At 40.7% G+C, this 13,546-nt stretch overlaps 1 protein-coding gene and 1 pseudogene across 2 annotated transcripts in view; one reads left to right on the plus strand and one right to left on the minus strand.

Annotated features, from left to right (window-relative positions):
• ARMH3 (armadillo like helical domain containing 3) overlaps window positions 1-13,546 on the plus strand; it is a 180,598-nt gene that overhangs the window by 107,142 nt on the left and 59,910 nt on the right. The window lies entirely within an intron of this gene.
• On the minus strand, window positions 147-513 carry LOC116879731 (annotated as a pseudogene).

Genomic DNA, 13,546 nt, shown 5'->3' on the forward strand with positions numbered 1-13,546 from the left:
CAAGTCTGGGGGTCTTACCAGCCTTGGTTCTGATGATCTGCATGGGACTTCATTCTAGAAAGCAACTCCCTTCCATATCCAGCTTTATTCAGTTCCCTTGGCTCTAGGTGGACCTAGAAGGGACCAGAGATACAGAATGATATCATTTACAACCTGACATCAGAGGCAACTGCTCGTTTGCTGCTACTGCTGTTGGTTTGTTTTCTTTCAGGATCAAGGTGGGTACTTTCCTATAAAATCTTATTTTTAATTCCTTCTCTGGCAGTTCTTCCTGAATTCTTAGCTTTGTGTAATTATACCTACAAAGGAACCAACGTCCTAAAGTCACCAAGATAAATCCTCCTACTCCAACATCACATGATCTTCTCAATGTCCAGGACCAGCCACAGCAGACCCTAATGAGCCATACAATATTGAATCCTGTGCACAGGGAATGTTTTTGGCATACAGAATTCCTAGGAGTTTAAAGAGCTTCCCCTTGGTTGGTTTGCCATGCTCCAATGATGCGGCCATGGGCTCCAGTGCCCAGTTTTTATTGTTGAATTATCTCTGCCTTCATTTCTGTCATGACATATCTTTTTTTCATTCCTTTACTTTTGACCTATTTGTACCTTTGAATCTAAAATGTGTCTTTGGTGGATGGCATATGGTTGGATCTTGGTTACTTTATCTAGTCTGTTAATCTCTGCCTTTTGATTGGGTTATTTATTGCATTCACATTTAATGTTGTTATTGATATAACTGGACTTATGTCTGCCATTTCACTTTTAGTTTGTTATGTGTCTCATGTTTTTTGTGTTCCTCTGTACCTTATTTTGCATTAAATGAATATTTTCCAGTGTAGCACTTTGATTTCTTTAATGATTTTTTTCACTATTTTTTTAGTTGTTTCATTAGAGGTTGCTGTAGGGCCTACCATATATATCTTATTAGAATTAGAAATTGTTTAGATTTGGGGCGCCTGGGTGGCTCAATGGGTTAAAGCCTCTGTCTTCAGCTCAGGTCATGATCCCCGGGCTCTGGGATCGAGCCCCACATCCAGCTCTCGGCTCAGCAGGGAGCCTGCTTCCTCCTCTCTCTCTCTCTCTCTCTCTCTCTCTGCCTGCCTCTCTGCCTGCTTGTGATCTCTATCTGTTAAATAAATAAATAAAATCTTAAAAAAAAAACTCATTTAAAAAAAAGAAATTGTTTAGATTTTTTTTAAAGATTTTATTTATTTGACAGAGAGAGAGATCACAAGTAGGCAGAGAGGCAGGCAGAGAGAGAGAGGGGAGGAAGCAGGCTCCCTGCGGAGCAGAGAGCCCAACTCGGGGCTTGATCCCAGGACTCTGGGATTATGACCTGAGCCGAAGGCAGAGGATTTAACCCACTGAGCCACCCAGGTGCCTCAGATTTTTTTTTTTTTAAGATTTTATTTATTTATTTGACAGACAGAGATCATAAGCAGGCAGAGAGGCAGGCAGAGAGGGGGAAGCAGCCTCCCTGCTGAGCAGAGAGCCCGATGCAGGGCTCCATCCCAGGACCCTGGGATCCTGACCTGAGCTGAAGGCAGAGACTTTTAACCCACTGAGCCACTGAGGTGCCCCTGAAATTGTTTAGATTTATACTAAATTCCAGTGAGATATAGAAATAGCACTCTTACGTAGCTCTATCTAAACATAAACATGCAACACTCACTATAGTAAACTTTATTTGCCAAAAAGCACACTAAAAAGGAGAATTTCATGTATTTCCTGAGAAGGTAAGGATGCATTAGAAACAGGTTCCTAATTCTGTTCACTTTATCATCTCTGGAACTAAGACTAGGTGAGAGTGGGGGAAAAGTCTGTATTTAGAGTTTAGATATATTTTGTTTGTGAGAGATTTTCTCACATGTAGGTGTTAAACACAGCATTCTAGATGCTGCTCCATTCTTTGGTGAGCTACTAGCCTACAGCTCAGAATGTATAGAGAGCTCACTGGCTCTTGATGCTTCCATCTTGAACTTTTTAACAAAGAAAGAGTATAGTGCAAAAGTAGCAGCACTAATTGGTATACACTTGTTTTGGAGGTATATAGCTTTGAGAGAAGGACACAGTACTTTGATGTGGAATGGATTAAGGAGTTGTTAGGTGTGTGCATTTATGTCTGGAGTCAGCGTTGGTTTGTGCAAAATATTCTTGTCCTGTGCCCCGTCTTTTGCATCTCATTTTATCCCAGCAATGTGGCCTATTTTTGTTGGCTCAGATAAGGGACTGTTTCTGGAGTGTGACTCCTAGGAGAAAAGAAGTCAGCCTTGAGCTCAGCCCTTTATCCTGCATCAAGCTATTGGGCTGTAAAATAGAAGTACCTGTTTAGTGAGTTCCAGGTGCATGCTCTGAGAGTGTCAGTTGAGGCCTCCCAGGTGTGGGTCCTCACCTTTTGTAAAGGCTAGGGTTTTATAGGATTGTAATAGCCAGGTGGAGAAAAATTGTAATGGTGAGTTAGTTGGAAGAGTTCTTATATATGTATCTGGTGACCTTTGAATGTTGTTTTAGAAAACGATCAGTCTTTTTACTTGTTAATTATATTGATTTTTTCTCTTAATGAATTATGTCAAGTACTTACTTGACCTTTTTGGAAGTGGTTTGGAGGGACTATATTCGTGACTGAGCCAGTGATACTAGAATAGCTGCTTCTTGTGACTAGAGGTAATTAAGAGTCCTGGGCCCTGGGGCAGCTGGGTGGCTCAGTGAATTAAGCCTTTGCCTTTGGCTCAGGTCATGATCTCAGGGTCCTGGGATCGAGCCCTGCACTGGGCTCTCTGCTCCCTCCCCCGCCCTGGCCACCGCCCCTGCCTGCCTCTCTGCCTACTTGTGATCTCTGTCAAATAAATGGATAAAATCTTAAAAAAAAAAAAAAAAAGAGTCCTGGGCCTTGAGGTAAGTTGAAAGGGCTTGATTCTGAGCAGACAGTTGCAGATGAAATTGCTGAGAGCACTGGAGAAGAAATGTATGATTGTCAGTTTCCTCCAGAATGTTCTAGCCCTTGGTCCCATGTGTGTGAGTGAATGACCCCCAATTATCTCTTTTTTAGGTTCTCAGTCTGACAACATTCTTTGCATTCATTCTGTTTCTCTAGATGTGTATCTACACAGTAAAGACCTTTGATTGCAGTTGTCCCACTAATAGTTAATTGGATCTCATACCTATAATTTTGTGGTGTGGTAAATTAGGTTTTTAAACTTAGCATTGACTTTTTTATAGGTATCTGAGATGAGCCATGTGATGTATGTCCTTTATTCTGCTAATCTTTTAGTCAGTAGGTCTCACCCTATGCGTTTTTCAGTTTTTTAATAGGTAAGCATCAAAAACCTGTGAAGAGAGAGACTCAGAGAAAGAATGAGTGAGAGGAAGTGTGGTGTGTTTGTGTGAGATTGACGTGGGATCCTTTCTTTAGATGCCTGTGGTTTTGGGGTGCCTGAGTGGCTCAGTTGGCTAAGTGTCCGACTCTTGATTTTGGCTGAGGTCACGATCTCAGGACCCTGAGACTGAGCTTCGCGTCAGGCTCCCTGCTCAGCACAAAGTCTGCTTTGTCCTTCTCCCTCTGCTCCTCCCCTCCTCTCAAATAAATAAACAAATAAAATCTTTAAAAAAAAAAAAAAGAAACATCATCTGGTTTTAGGAGCGTTTCTTTATTTTTTTGTTTCTGTTACTGCTTCCTTGTCTTTACAACTCTTTCTAAATGCTAGGAGTTGAGAACCAAAGGGGCAGTCAAGGTGACCTAGACTTGCTGCTTCTGTCTTAGTAGGTCAGGAAGAAAGGTATTTGACATATTTTATAGTAGGGTCATTGGGGTGGGAAGGGGCTAGAGTCTAGCAGTCCAAAGTCTAATATTCCTGGGCTTTTGCTTTTTCCCAGCCAGTTCTTCTCATCCTCTGGTTCTCTGGAGATGGCCTTCTTTTGCTGTACAGCTGTCCTTGGTCCTTTAGGGATGTGCTGCTCCCTAATTATTATTGATCCCAGGGTAAGACAAAAAGTTTCATTTTCACCTGAGAAATGGTTGGTTTCTTTTTTCCTTCTTCAAAAGGAACTCTTGCTAGAAAGTATAGACACATTATCATGACTTAGTTCACAAAATGCTGGTTTCTAATTGTAACTACTATAAATCCTAGCACAAATGGGATCAATAGGTATAATTCAGGTCCCTAATTTCTTTCTTTCCATCCCATATCTAGGACACTTAAAAAAGGAGTCTTTTTAAATTGTGGGCAGTTCTTTCTCTTATCTGTTAATTTTCCTTCTCCATTTTTTCTTTCCTAAAAGTCGGTCTGGAACTCTGGCCAATTAACTTAGGTTTTTGTTGTTGTTGTTGTTGTTGTTGTTGTTTTTAATTTTATTTATTTATTTGAGAGAGAGAGAGAGTGTGAGAGTGGAGAGGTCAGAGGAAGAGCAGACTCCCTGCCCAGCAGGGAGCCCGATGTGGGACTCGATCCCAGGACTCCAGGATCATGACCTGAGCCGAATACAGTTGCTCAACCAACTGAGCCACCCAGGAGTCCCTAACTTAGGTTTTCTAACCACGTAGAACACAGTAGATTGTTAATCTACTAGTGGGTTGAGGAAGCCATTACTATGGGGTAGCAGTATATTATCCCGTCAGCAAACGTAATAGGCATCTCTTCAGCAGATGAAACTTTGGTTTTCTTTGAATGTTGTAAACAAAAAGAGGAGTGGCTGATAGGAGCATAATCGCTCTAAATTCTCAGATTTATACCAGAATGCCAGGTGCCATACCTCCTTTCTTCTACTGGACTTCAGTGTTGCAGATAGCAGTGCCAGGATCACAGAACCCTGAAAGCTGAAGGAGCTGAAGAGGCCTTCTAATCAGGTCTCCTTCCCAAGTCATGTATCTTACTTGTTGGGGTCATATCCAACCTCTTCTTGAACACTTAGTGAAATAGTGCTTAATATTTTAGGCTATAGACTATTCAATTTTTTAAATGATGAGAATTTTGGGGTACCTGGCTGACTCATTTGGTGGAGCATGCAAGTCTTAATCTCAGGGTTGTAAATTCAAGACCCACTTTGGGTGTAGAGATTAATTAAAAAAAAATCTTTTTAAAATCTCTTCCTTATGTTGGAATCTTTCTCTTTATAACCTGAACCTTCAGGTGCAACACCAAAAAAAAAAAAAAAAAGTACTCTCTGTTCTATATACTAACTCCTTCAAAGCGCTAAAATGTGTATTCCTACTCTTCTGTAGTATCCTCTCTTCCTTCACTTGTTCATCATATGTCATGGTTTTAAAATCTTTGGCATACTGTGATTGTCTTTTAGACATATTCTAACTTCTCAGTTTACCTCCTAAAGTATGGGGTTAGGGAATGCCTCATCCCAAATAAGCATTTAGTAAATGTTTATTCAATTGAATGTCACCTAGAACTGGATCCAGATATGCTTGGAGTAGTTTAGGTTAGTGGGAGACTATTAGGACCCAGGATCTGGACACATTGTATTTGCAGGCTCCAATTGCATTAGTTTTTCAGCAGCTGAATCGTGTTGCTGGTCCATTACAAGCTTAGGTCCCACTAAAACCTTGAACTCTATTTGAAGTGAACTGCTGTCAAGGTACCTCTTCCCCCGTCCTTAAATTATTAAGTTGGTAGTGGTGTTCGAGTGGTGGTTTATTGCTTTAAAGATCTATGTACTTGGGGCGCCTGGGTGGCTCAGTGGGTTAAAGCCTCTGCCTTCCACTCAGGTCATGATCCCAGGGTCCTGGGATCGAGCCCTGCATTGGGCTCTCTGCTCAGCGGGGAGCCTGCTTCCTCCTCTCTCTCTCTCTCTCTCTCTCTCTCTACCTGCCTCTCTGCCTACTTGTGATCTCTGTCTGTCAAATAAATAAATAAAAAATCTTAAAAAAAAAAAGATTTATGTACTTGGGAGAGAGAGCGCGCACACACTCGTGCGCAGAGTGGGTAGAGGGGGAAGGAGAAGGACAAGCAGACTCCACGCTGAATGCGCAGAGCCCCATGCGGGGCTTGATTTCATGATTCTGAGATCATGACCTGAGCTGAAATCAGGAGTCAGATGCCAACACCTAACTAAGTGAGTCACCCAGGCGCCCCTGTTTGTTTGTTTTAATGCTACCTGTTCATTATAGAAATTTTAAACAATGCAGAGAAGTGCAAAGAACAAAGTATAATCCTCTAAAATCTCACCATTCAGAGCTACTGTTACTGTGTCATGAATCTCCTGAACGTCTCCAGTTGATCTTTCCTTGAATCTAAGCTAAATGAGATTGTAGCCTTATTAAATGTGTCTTGTTCATTGCAGCTCGTCATTCTAGTTTATCACGATATTTTTTGAGTCCTGATTATGTCATTCTATGTATTGGTTTTCTTTTGCAGCTTTGTATCATCAGCACATTTGATAAATATGCCTTCTAAATTTTTGTCCAGATGCTTTGATCTAATCCTGACTCTGCTACTGATTTGGTGGATGATTTGGGAATATTTTCTCCCCTTTCTGGGTTTTGGCTTGCTGTTCTTATATAAAATGGCCTCAAAGACTGGAATAAAACCTCCTTAAGAATCAACTGCAAAGCTCTTTGTAAAAAATAAATTTGTGAAGAAAAATCTGTGGGTGGGGAATCATCAGCCAGGGCCAGACTAGAAAAATAAAATCCTTTTATAGAAAAATCAGGGACGACAACCTTCATAGAATGGTTCAAATCTTCCTCTGTCCTCCTACTCTCCTAAAACCCCAGGAGAGGGATTTACCAGTTGAAATAAATAAAGTTTTTAAAAAAGGAAGGGGAAGAAGGAGGAAAAAGATCGCAGCACACCTTATTTCCTTCTTATACTAAGAAATTAGAACCTAACAGGTAGAGAACAATGAAGAGGCGGTTTGGAGTGAGGTCAGGTGGGAGGGCTTTACTGAGAAAGAAGTTGCTCTTTACTGTTTCCTCTTTTAATTAGTAGTAAGCTTGGTGGTCACAGTAAAGGCTCTTCTGAGTTAGGGTCCACAGGGATAGAAAAGTGTGAAATTCACTGTTGCCTGCTATTTCTCCTCTCAACAAGCCTTGCCTTGTGCATTGCATTTCCCCTGGGTTCTTAAAGAAGGTGTGTGATCATCTAAAACTGAAACTGAGGCAGCGTTTTAAGCTGGCAATTAATGACATGGTAAGAATTTTTAGCTTCAGTACATTGATTGTTAAATGAATTGTGTCTGCATTTTACTGTCATTTTACTGTGATATCAGCCTAATTATAAATATAGTGTTCCATAGTGGAAGATAATAATAAGCAGAATTAGGCACTCAGTGATCAGACTTCAGGAATTTCTAACACTGAAGAAAGATTTTCTCTTGCTGTTCTTTTTTGTCTCTTGCTGTTCTTTTTATGTAGGTTTTGATTAATTTTACCTCGATTATACATTTCTCCCTGGGGCCCAGATATTATGCATGCTCTAGCAAAGTGGGCTCCTATTGTAAGAGGTTTAATGAGATTTTTTGTTCTAATTGGTTTCTATATAATCTCTTTTAAACCAATAACATGTGAGTGGGATGTCAAACACAGGGTGCGATAATGCATTTTCACTGCCCTGTATACCAATGAACATTAATTTCTCTCTCATTTGACATTATTTTCATATGATGAAAATTCTCAATCTTAAGGACGTTCCAGATACAGTTGGTTCTCATTGGTCTCTCCTCTCCTGCATTTATGTTGGTGACACTGCTGAAAAGGCAGCAGGATTACCTACTTATAGTTGGAACTCAGTCTGGGTAGAAGGGAGTGGAAGATTTCTGACCAGAGTTTTGACTGTACATCATCTTCCTTATGGGATAATTTACTAGTTGGGATTTAGAGATGGATTAAAATCTGTTTCTTTTGCCCATCTAATCAGAATTAGTTTCCTACTTTTTTAAAAATAATATTCTTTTTTAAAGATTTTATTTATTATTTATTTGACAGACAGAGATCACAAATAAGCAGAGAGAGAGGAAGGGAAGCAGGCTCACGGCTGAGCAGAGAGCCCAATGCGGGGCTCGATCCCAAGACCCCGAGATCATGACCTGAGCGGAAGGCAGAGGCTTTAACCCACTGAGCCACCCAGGCACCCCTAGTTTCCTACTTAAAAATATGTGAACTATTCAATAAATTCTATAGAGTACGATATTAATGTATATTTATGATAAAGCTTGATCCTAAAATGAGTATCCATGAGCCACTCACCTGGCTCATAAATAGAATGTTATCATAAATAGACATAAACATAAATAAAATGTTACCAACTAACTGAAAACCTATCTTTGTTTCTTTTTAATTATAGTAATAAATATGGTAAAATGTACAAAATCATAGGTGTGTAATTGGACTTTTTATATATGCATATACCTATGTAATATTGGATCAAGACTTAGAACGTTACCATCACTGCAAAAAGTCCCCAGAATTGTGCACTTTTCTGACTTCTCTGACCATTAATTAGTTTTTCCTGTTCTTGAGCTTCATATAAACAGAATCATGTAGTGGAACCTCTTTTGTGCCTGTCTCCTTACATTCAATATAATCTTTTCGAATTTCATCCACTTTGTGTATATTAGTTATTCCTTTTTAAAAATAAATACTTTTATATTGTGGTTAGAAAGATAGGAAATTTACCATCTTAACTGTTTGTAGGTATACAGTTTAGTAGTGTTAAGTGTATTCACGTTGTTCTACAACAGATCTCCAGAGCTTTTCATCTTGCAGAACTGAAATTGTATACCCATTAAACAATATCTCCCCCCAGATCCCCGTCCCCCAAGTCCCTGGCAACCACCATTCTAGTTTCTGTTTCTTTGAATTTGACTACTTGAGATACCTCATATAACTGGAGTCATATTTGTCTTTTTGTGACTGGTTTATTTCATTTAGCATAATGATCTCAAAGTTCGTTCATGTTGGAGCATGTGACAGGATTCCCTTCCTTTTTAAGGCTAAATAGCATTCCATGGTATGTATAAACCACATTCTGCTTATTTGTTTATCTGTTGGACACTTGGGTTGTTTCCACCTTTTGGCTGTTGTGAAAAATGCTGCTATGAACATGGATGTGCAACTATCTAGTATCTAGTAGTTCATTCCTTTTTGTTGTTGAGCAGTATTTTATTATGTAAATAAACCACAGTTAATTTACTCATTCTCCCCATTTCTTCATCAGTTGGATTCTCTAAGCCTCTAGTTTAATCTTCTGTGCCACTTTCTCTCTCTCTTGCTCTCTTCCCTGTGTTTGTTTCCTTCACTGGCTCCCTCAACACCTGCAGAATAAAATCTAAGCTTTGGGTACACCTTGGTGGGTCAGTTGGTTAAGCATCTGCCTTGGCTCAGGTCATGATCTCAAAGGTCCTGGGATCTGCTCAAGTCAGGCTCCCCGCTCAGCAGAGAGTCCACTTCTCCCTTTCTATCTGCCCCTGACTTGTGCTTGCTTTCTCTCTCTCTCTCAAATAAATAAATAAAATCTTTTAAAAAAATTTAAGCTCTGTAGCATGGTATACAGTATCATTCTTTTTTTTTTTTAAAAAAGACTTTATTTAGAGAGAACACAATTGGGGGCGTGCAGAGGGAGAGCAATGAGCAGACACCCTTCTGAGCAGGGAGCCTGATGCAGGGCTCCATCCCAGGACCCTGAGATCATGACCTGCACCAAAGTCAGATGCTTAACTGACTGAGCCACCCAGGCGTCCCCAGTTCCATTCTTTTTTTTTTTTTTTTTTTTTTTTAAGATTTTATTTATTTATTTGTCAGAAAGAGAGAGAGAGAAAGCACACAAGCAGGCCAGAGAGGCAGGCAGAGGTGGAGAGAGAGGCAGGCTCTCTGCTGAGCAAGGAGCCCGATGCGGGACTCGATCCCAGGACCCTGGGATCATGACCTGAGCTGAAGGCAGCGGCTTAACCCACTGAGCCACCCAGGCGTCCCTCCCAGTTCCATTCTTAATATGCTTTCTGGACTCTCTGTCTTCATTGCAGCTATGCCAGACCACCTTGAGTTCTCTGGACAAAACAGAGACACTTACAGTTCTCTGGACAAACTGTTTCATACTCTCGACCCTTTATATGCATACACACATTTTCTCCCTGCTTTGGATGTTCTTCCCTAGCTTGTCGGCTTACCTCCTAGAGTAGTACACCTTGATTATTGCTTCATCCATAGAGCCGGGCCTAGCCATCTGCAGTAGTAACTATCTGCTTGTCTGTTTGCCTTCTTTATTATTTTGTGACGTCTTTGAAGACAGGCAGCAATCCAGGTCTAACTCAGTAACACAGTGCCTGTGTTCAGTGAATATCTGTTGAATATAGATCTATAGAGGTCTGCTCTCTTAGACAGGTGGGTATTCGGGAAACTAACTGGGCCTGAGCTGGAATGGGCTGGAAGTGACAGTATTTCAGTTACTGTTGGGCTGATGGAGGGAGCCCACAGGACAATTCAGAGACTGCATTTCAGAGAATCACTGAACAAAAATGTCAGATTCTCCAGAAGAGAAATGGACTGAAGGGCAGAGTGGAAGAGTTCAGAAAGAAGTTGTAGGTGTAAGCCAGGGATAATAAAGCAAAAAGGTTTAGAGAGGAAAGTAAGGGTTAAAATCTGGAGGAAAAGGCCCTGGGCCAAATAAGATATCTACAACAGCTTTTTTCAGTTGGGTGGACAGTCAGGGTGAAGTGTGAAAAGCCTGACTTTATCTGTACAGTTGAATAAGTATTGAATGCCTTCATGGGATCCAGCATTGGAGGTCAAGCAGGTCAGTAAAGAGAAAACCACTTTGATGCAGCCAGCAAATGTCTGGGACTCTGTCAAGGACTTTAACTTATAGGAGTTTGGTAAAAAAAAAAAAAAAGAAGAAGAGAGAGAGAGAGAGCGCGCGAGAGAGCCCTTCAAGACTAGTACATAAAGGGGGAAAAAAAAAGAGAGAGAGATGGGAATATTAAAGGAAAGACAAGTGCCATGATGAACTTCCTTGGCAAAGAAAAGGGCAACTCTTCTAGTCTCAAATATAGCCAAGCAGAGAGGGTGGCTGGGAAGGAGGAGATATGAAGATAGTTTCTTGGACCTTCTTAGCTAGTGTATATCACTCTGTCTTTGAAAATTGAGGCCATTCAAAACATCAGCTGTTGGTATTCTTCAAACTGGTGAAACTGTTGGGGCCTAGGGAAAATGATCATTGTTTAAAGAAGGAAGGAAGGGAGGGAGGGAGGGAGGGAGGAAGGAAGGAAGGAAGGAAGGAAGGAAGGAAGGAAGGAGCAAGCCAAGATTTCTTTGAGTTAAATTTCCCTATACTGATATGTGTACCTGCCCCCCATCACCACCTTTTGCTTGTTCTGAGATGAACAGCTCTGTTTTCCCTGTTGTCAGTTATTGAGGATCCTGTCTTTGGGTTTTCAGAATATCCATGACCCATAATTGTCACTCGTAATGCTAAGTGTTTTCTTTCATAAATCATTTAGCAATTATTTATGGATTTCACTAAACTGACCTAGATTTAGAACTCTTACAGTGAAGACCTCCATGCCTATTGACATGTACTTCAGCCCATAAGCCTTAGCTCTTTGGGTGCTCAGGGACTGTAATTTGATTTGAAAAGCTCAGTGTTCTTTTTCACAAGAAATCAGTGTTCTACTAAAGCTGACAATTCATTGTCTCCTGGATAATTTTGAGTCAGGATAACAAATTAGAGTTTGGGATACATTACAGATGATAAATGTGACTTCCTTAAAGGGAAATCCATTTGTTTTGCTTAGTGTTTCTGTGATTAATTACTTGCCAGATTAAATTGCTCCATAAAAATGCATAGTATTTTATTCGATTGCTCTTCATGGTGATTAATTAGGCCATACTGTTGCTTTGTATGTTAATTACGCTGACATTTTTTTCCTCTTCTCTAGTTTAATTAATACAACATATATTTGAGAGATTGTTTTTGGGATGGGATACTATCTTAGGAAGAACAAAGTCCTGTGTAGCTTTTAGGCTCGTATTAGAGGGTAGTACCTCAAGGTTTCTGTGTGCCCTCTGTTGATCCTTGTATATATCTTTGACTTGCAGAAAGTACGCTTAACTGCAAATGAGTCAGGAAAAGCTCTGTTTGGTTTTCCTGTAATTATTAAAGGTGAGATACTGAAGAGTCTTGGCTCAGTTGAAAAGTGATTAAGAACATAGAAGAGAAGCTCCTGGTGCAAGAGGTAAAACAAATGTACAGCTAAATAGTAGTGTGTGGGGGAAGAAAGAGTTTGTTTCTTGGGGTTCTGCAGGGTGCCAGTGAGGAGATCAGGCATATTCAACATTTTTATTAATGATCTAGGGCTGAAAGTAAAAAAAGAGTAACAAGAACAGAACTGTAATGAAATTTGTAAGTGATACTGCTTTGGAAATGTTCCTGTACCCAGGAGGGCCGAGAAGTGATAAAGATGGACCGAGAAGAGACGTATCAGAGAAACAGCATCAGAACTATTCTGTTGGGAAAATGCATTATCCGCTTTACCAAAATAGCGTACCTAGAACCAGGCAGATATTTTCAAAAGTGGATCTTCCAGCAGTCCACTCCTAGATATTTACCCAAGTGAAATGAAAACTTGGACTGAACAAATGTTTACAGTGGCTTTATCCATACATTTTCTGAAAACTGGAAATGACCCAAATGACCCTCCACCGAAGATTGAATAAACAAACTGTTGTCCACCCATATAGTGAAATACCACTTAGCAATGAAAAGGAAAGAACTACTGATGCATGCAGCAACATGTATGGGTTCATTTGGATTACGCAGTATGAAAGACACTTGACTGAAGGCTACATAGCAGGGTGCCCGGCTGGGTCAGTTGGTGGAGTGTGGAACTCTTGATCTCAGGATTGTGAATTTGAGCACTGCATTGGGTGTAGAGATTACTTAAAAATAAAATCTTTTTTATGGGATTGGGAGGGAGACAAACCATAAGTGACTCTTAATCTCACAAAACAAACTTGAGGGTTGCTGGGGGGAGGAGGTTTGGGAGAATGAGGGGTGGGGTCATGGACATTGGGGAGGGTATGTGCTATGGTGAGTGCTGTGAAGTGTGTAAACCTGGTGATTCGCAGACCCGTACCCCTGGGGATAAAAATATAGTATATGTTTATAAAAAAATAAAAAATAAATTTAAAAAAAATAGGTTAGGGCGCCTGGGTGGCTCAGTGGGTTAAAGCCTCTGCCTTCGGCTCAGGTCATGGTCCCAGGGTCCTGGGATCGAGCCCTACATCGGGCTCTCTGCTCGGCAGGGAGCCTGCTTCCCTTCCTCTCTCTCTGTCTGTCTTTCCACTTACTTGTGATCTCTGTCTGTCAAATAAACAAACAAACAAACAAACAAATAAATAAATAACTTTCTTTTTAAAAAATAGGTTAAAAAAATCTTTTTTTTTTCCCAAAGATCTTATTTATTTATTTGACGGAAGAGATTACAAGTAGGCAGAGAGGCAGGCGGGGCGGGGGGGGGGGGGGGAGCAGGCTCCCTGCTGAGCAGAGAGCCTGATGCAGGGCTCGATCCCAGGACCCTGAGATCATGACCTGAGCTAAAGG

This window comes from Lontra canadensis, unplaced genomic scaffold, assembly GCF_010015895.1.
Source record: "Lontra canadensis isolate GAN:19392208 unplaced genomic scaffold, GSC_riverotter_1.0 scaffold3, whole genome shotgun sequence".
In the NCBI taxonomy this organism is placed as follows: Eukaryota; Metazoa; Chordata; class Mammalia; order Carnivora; family Mustelidae; genus Lontra; species Lontra canadensis.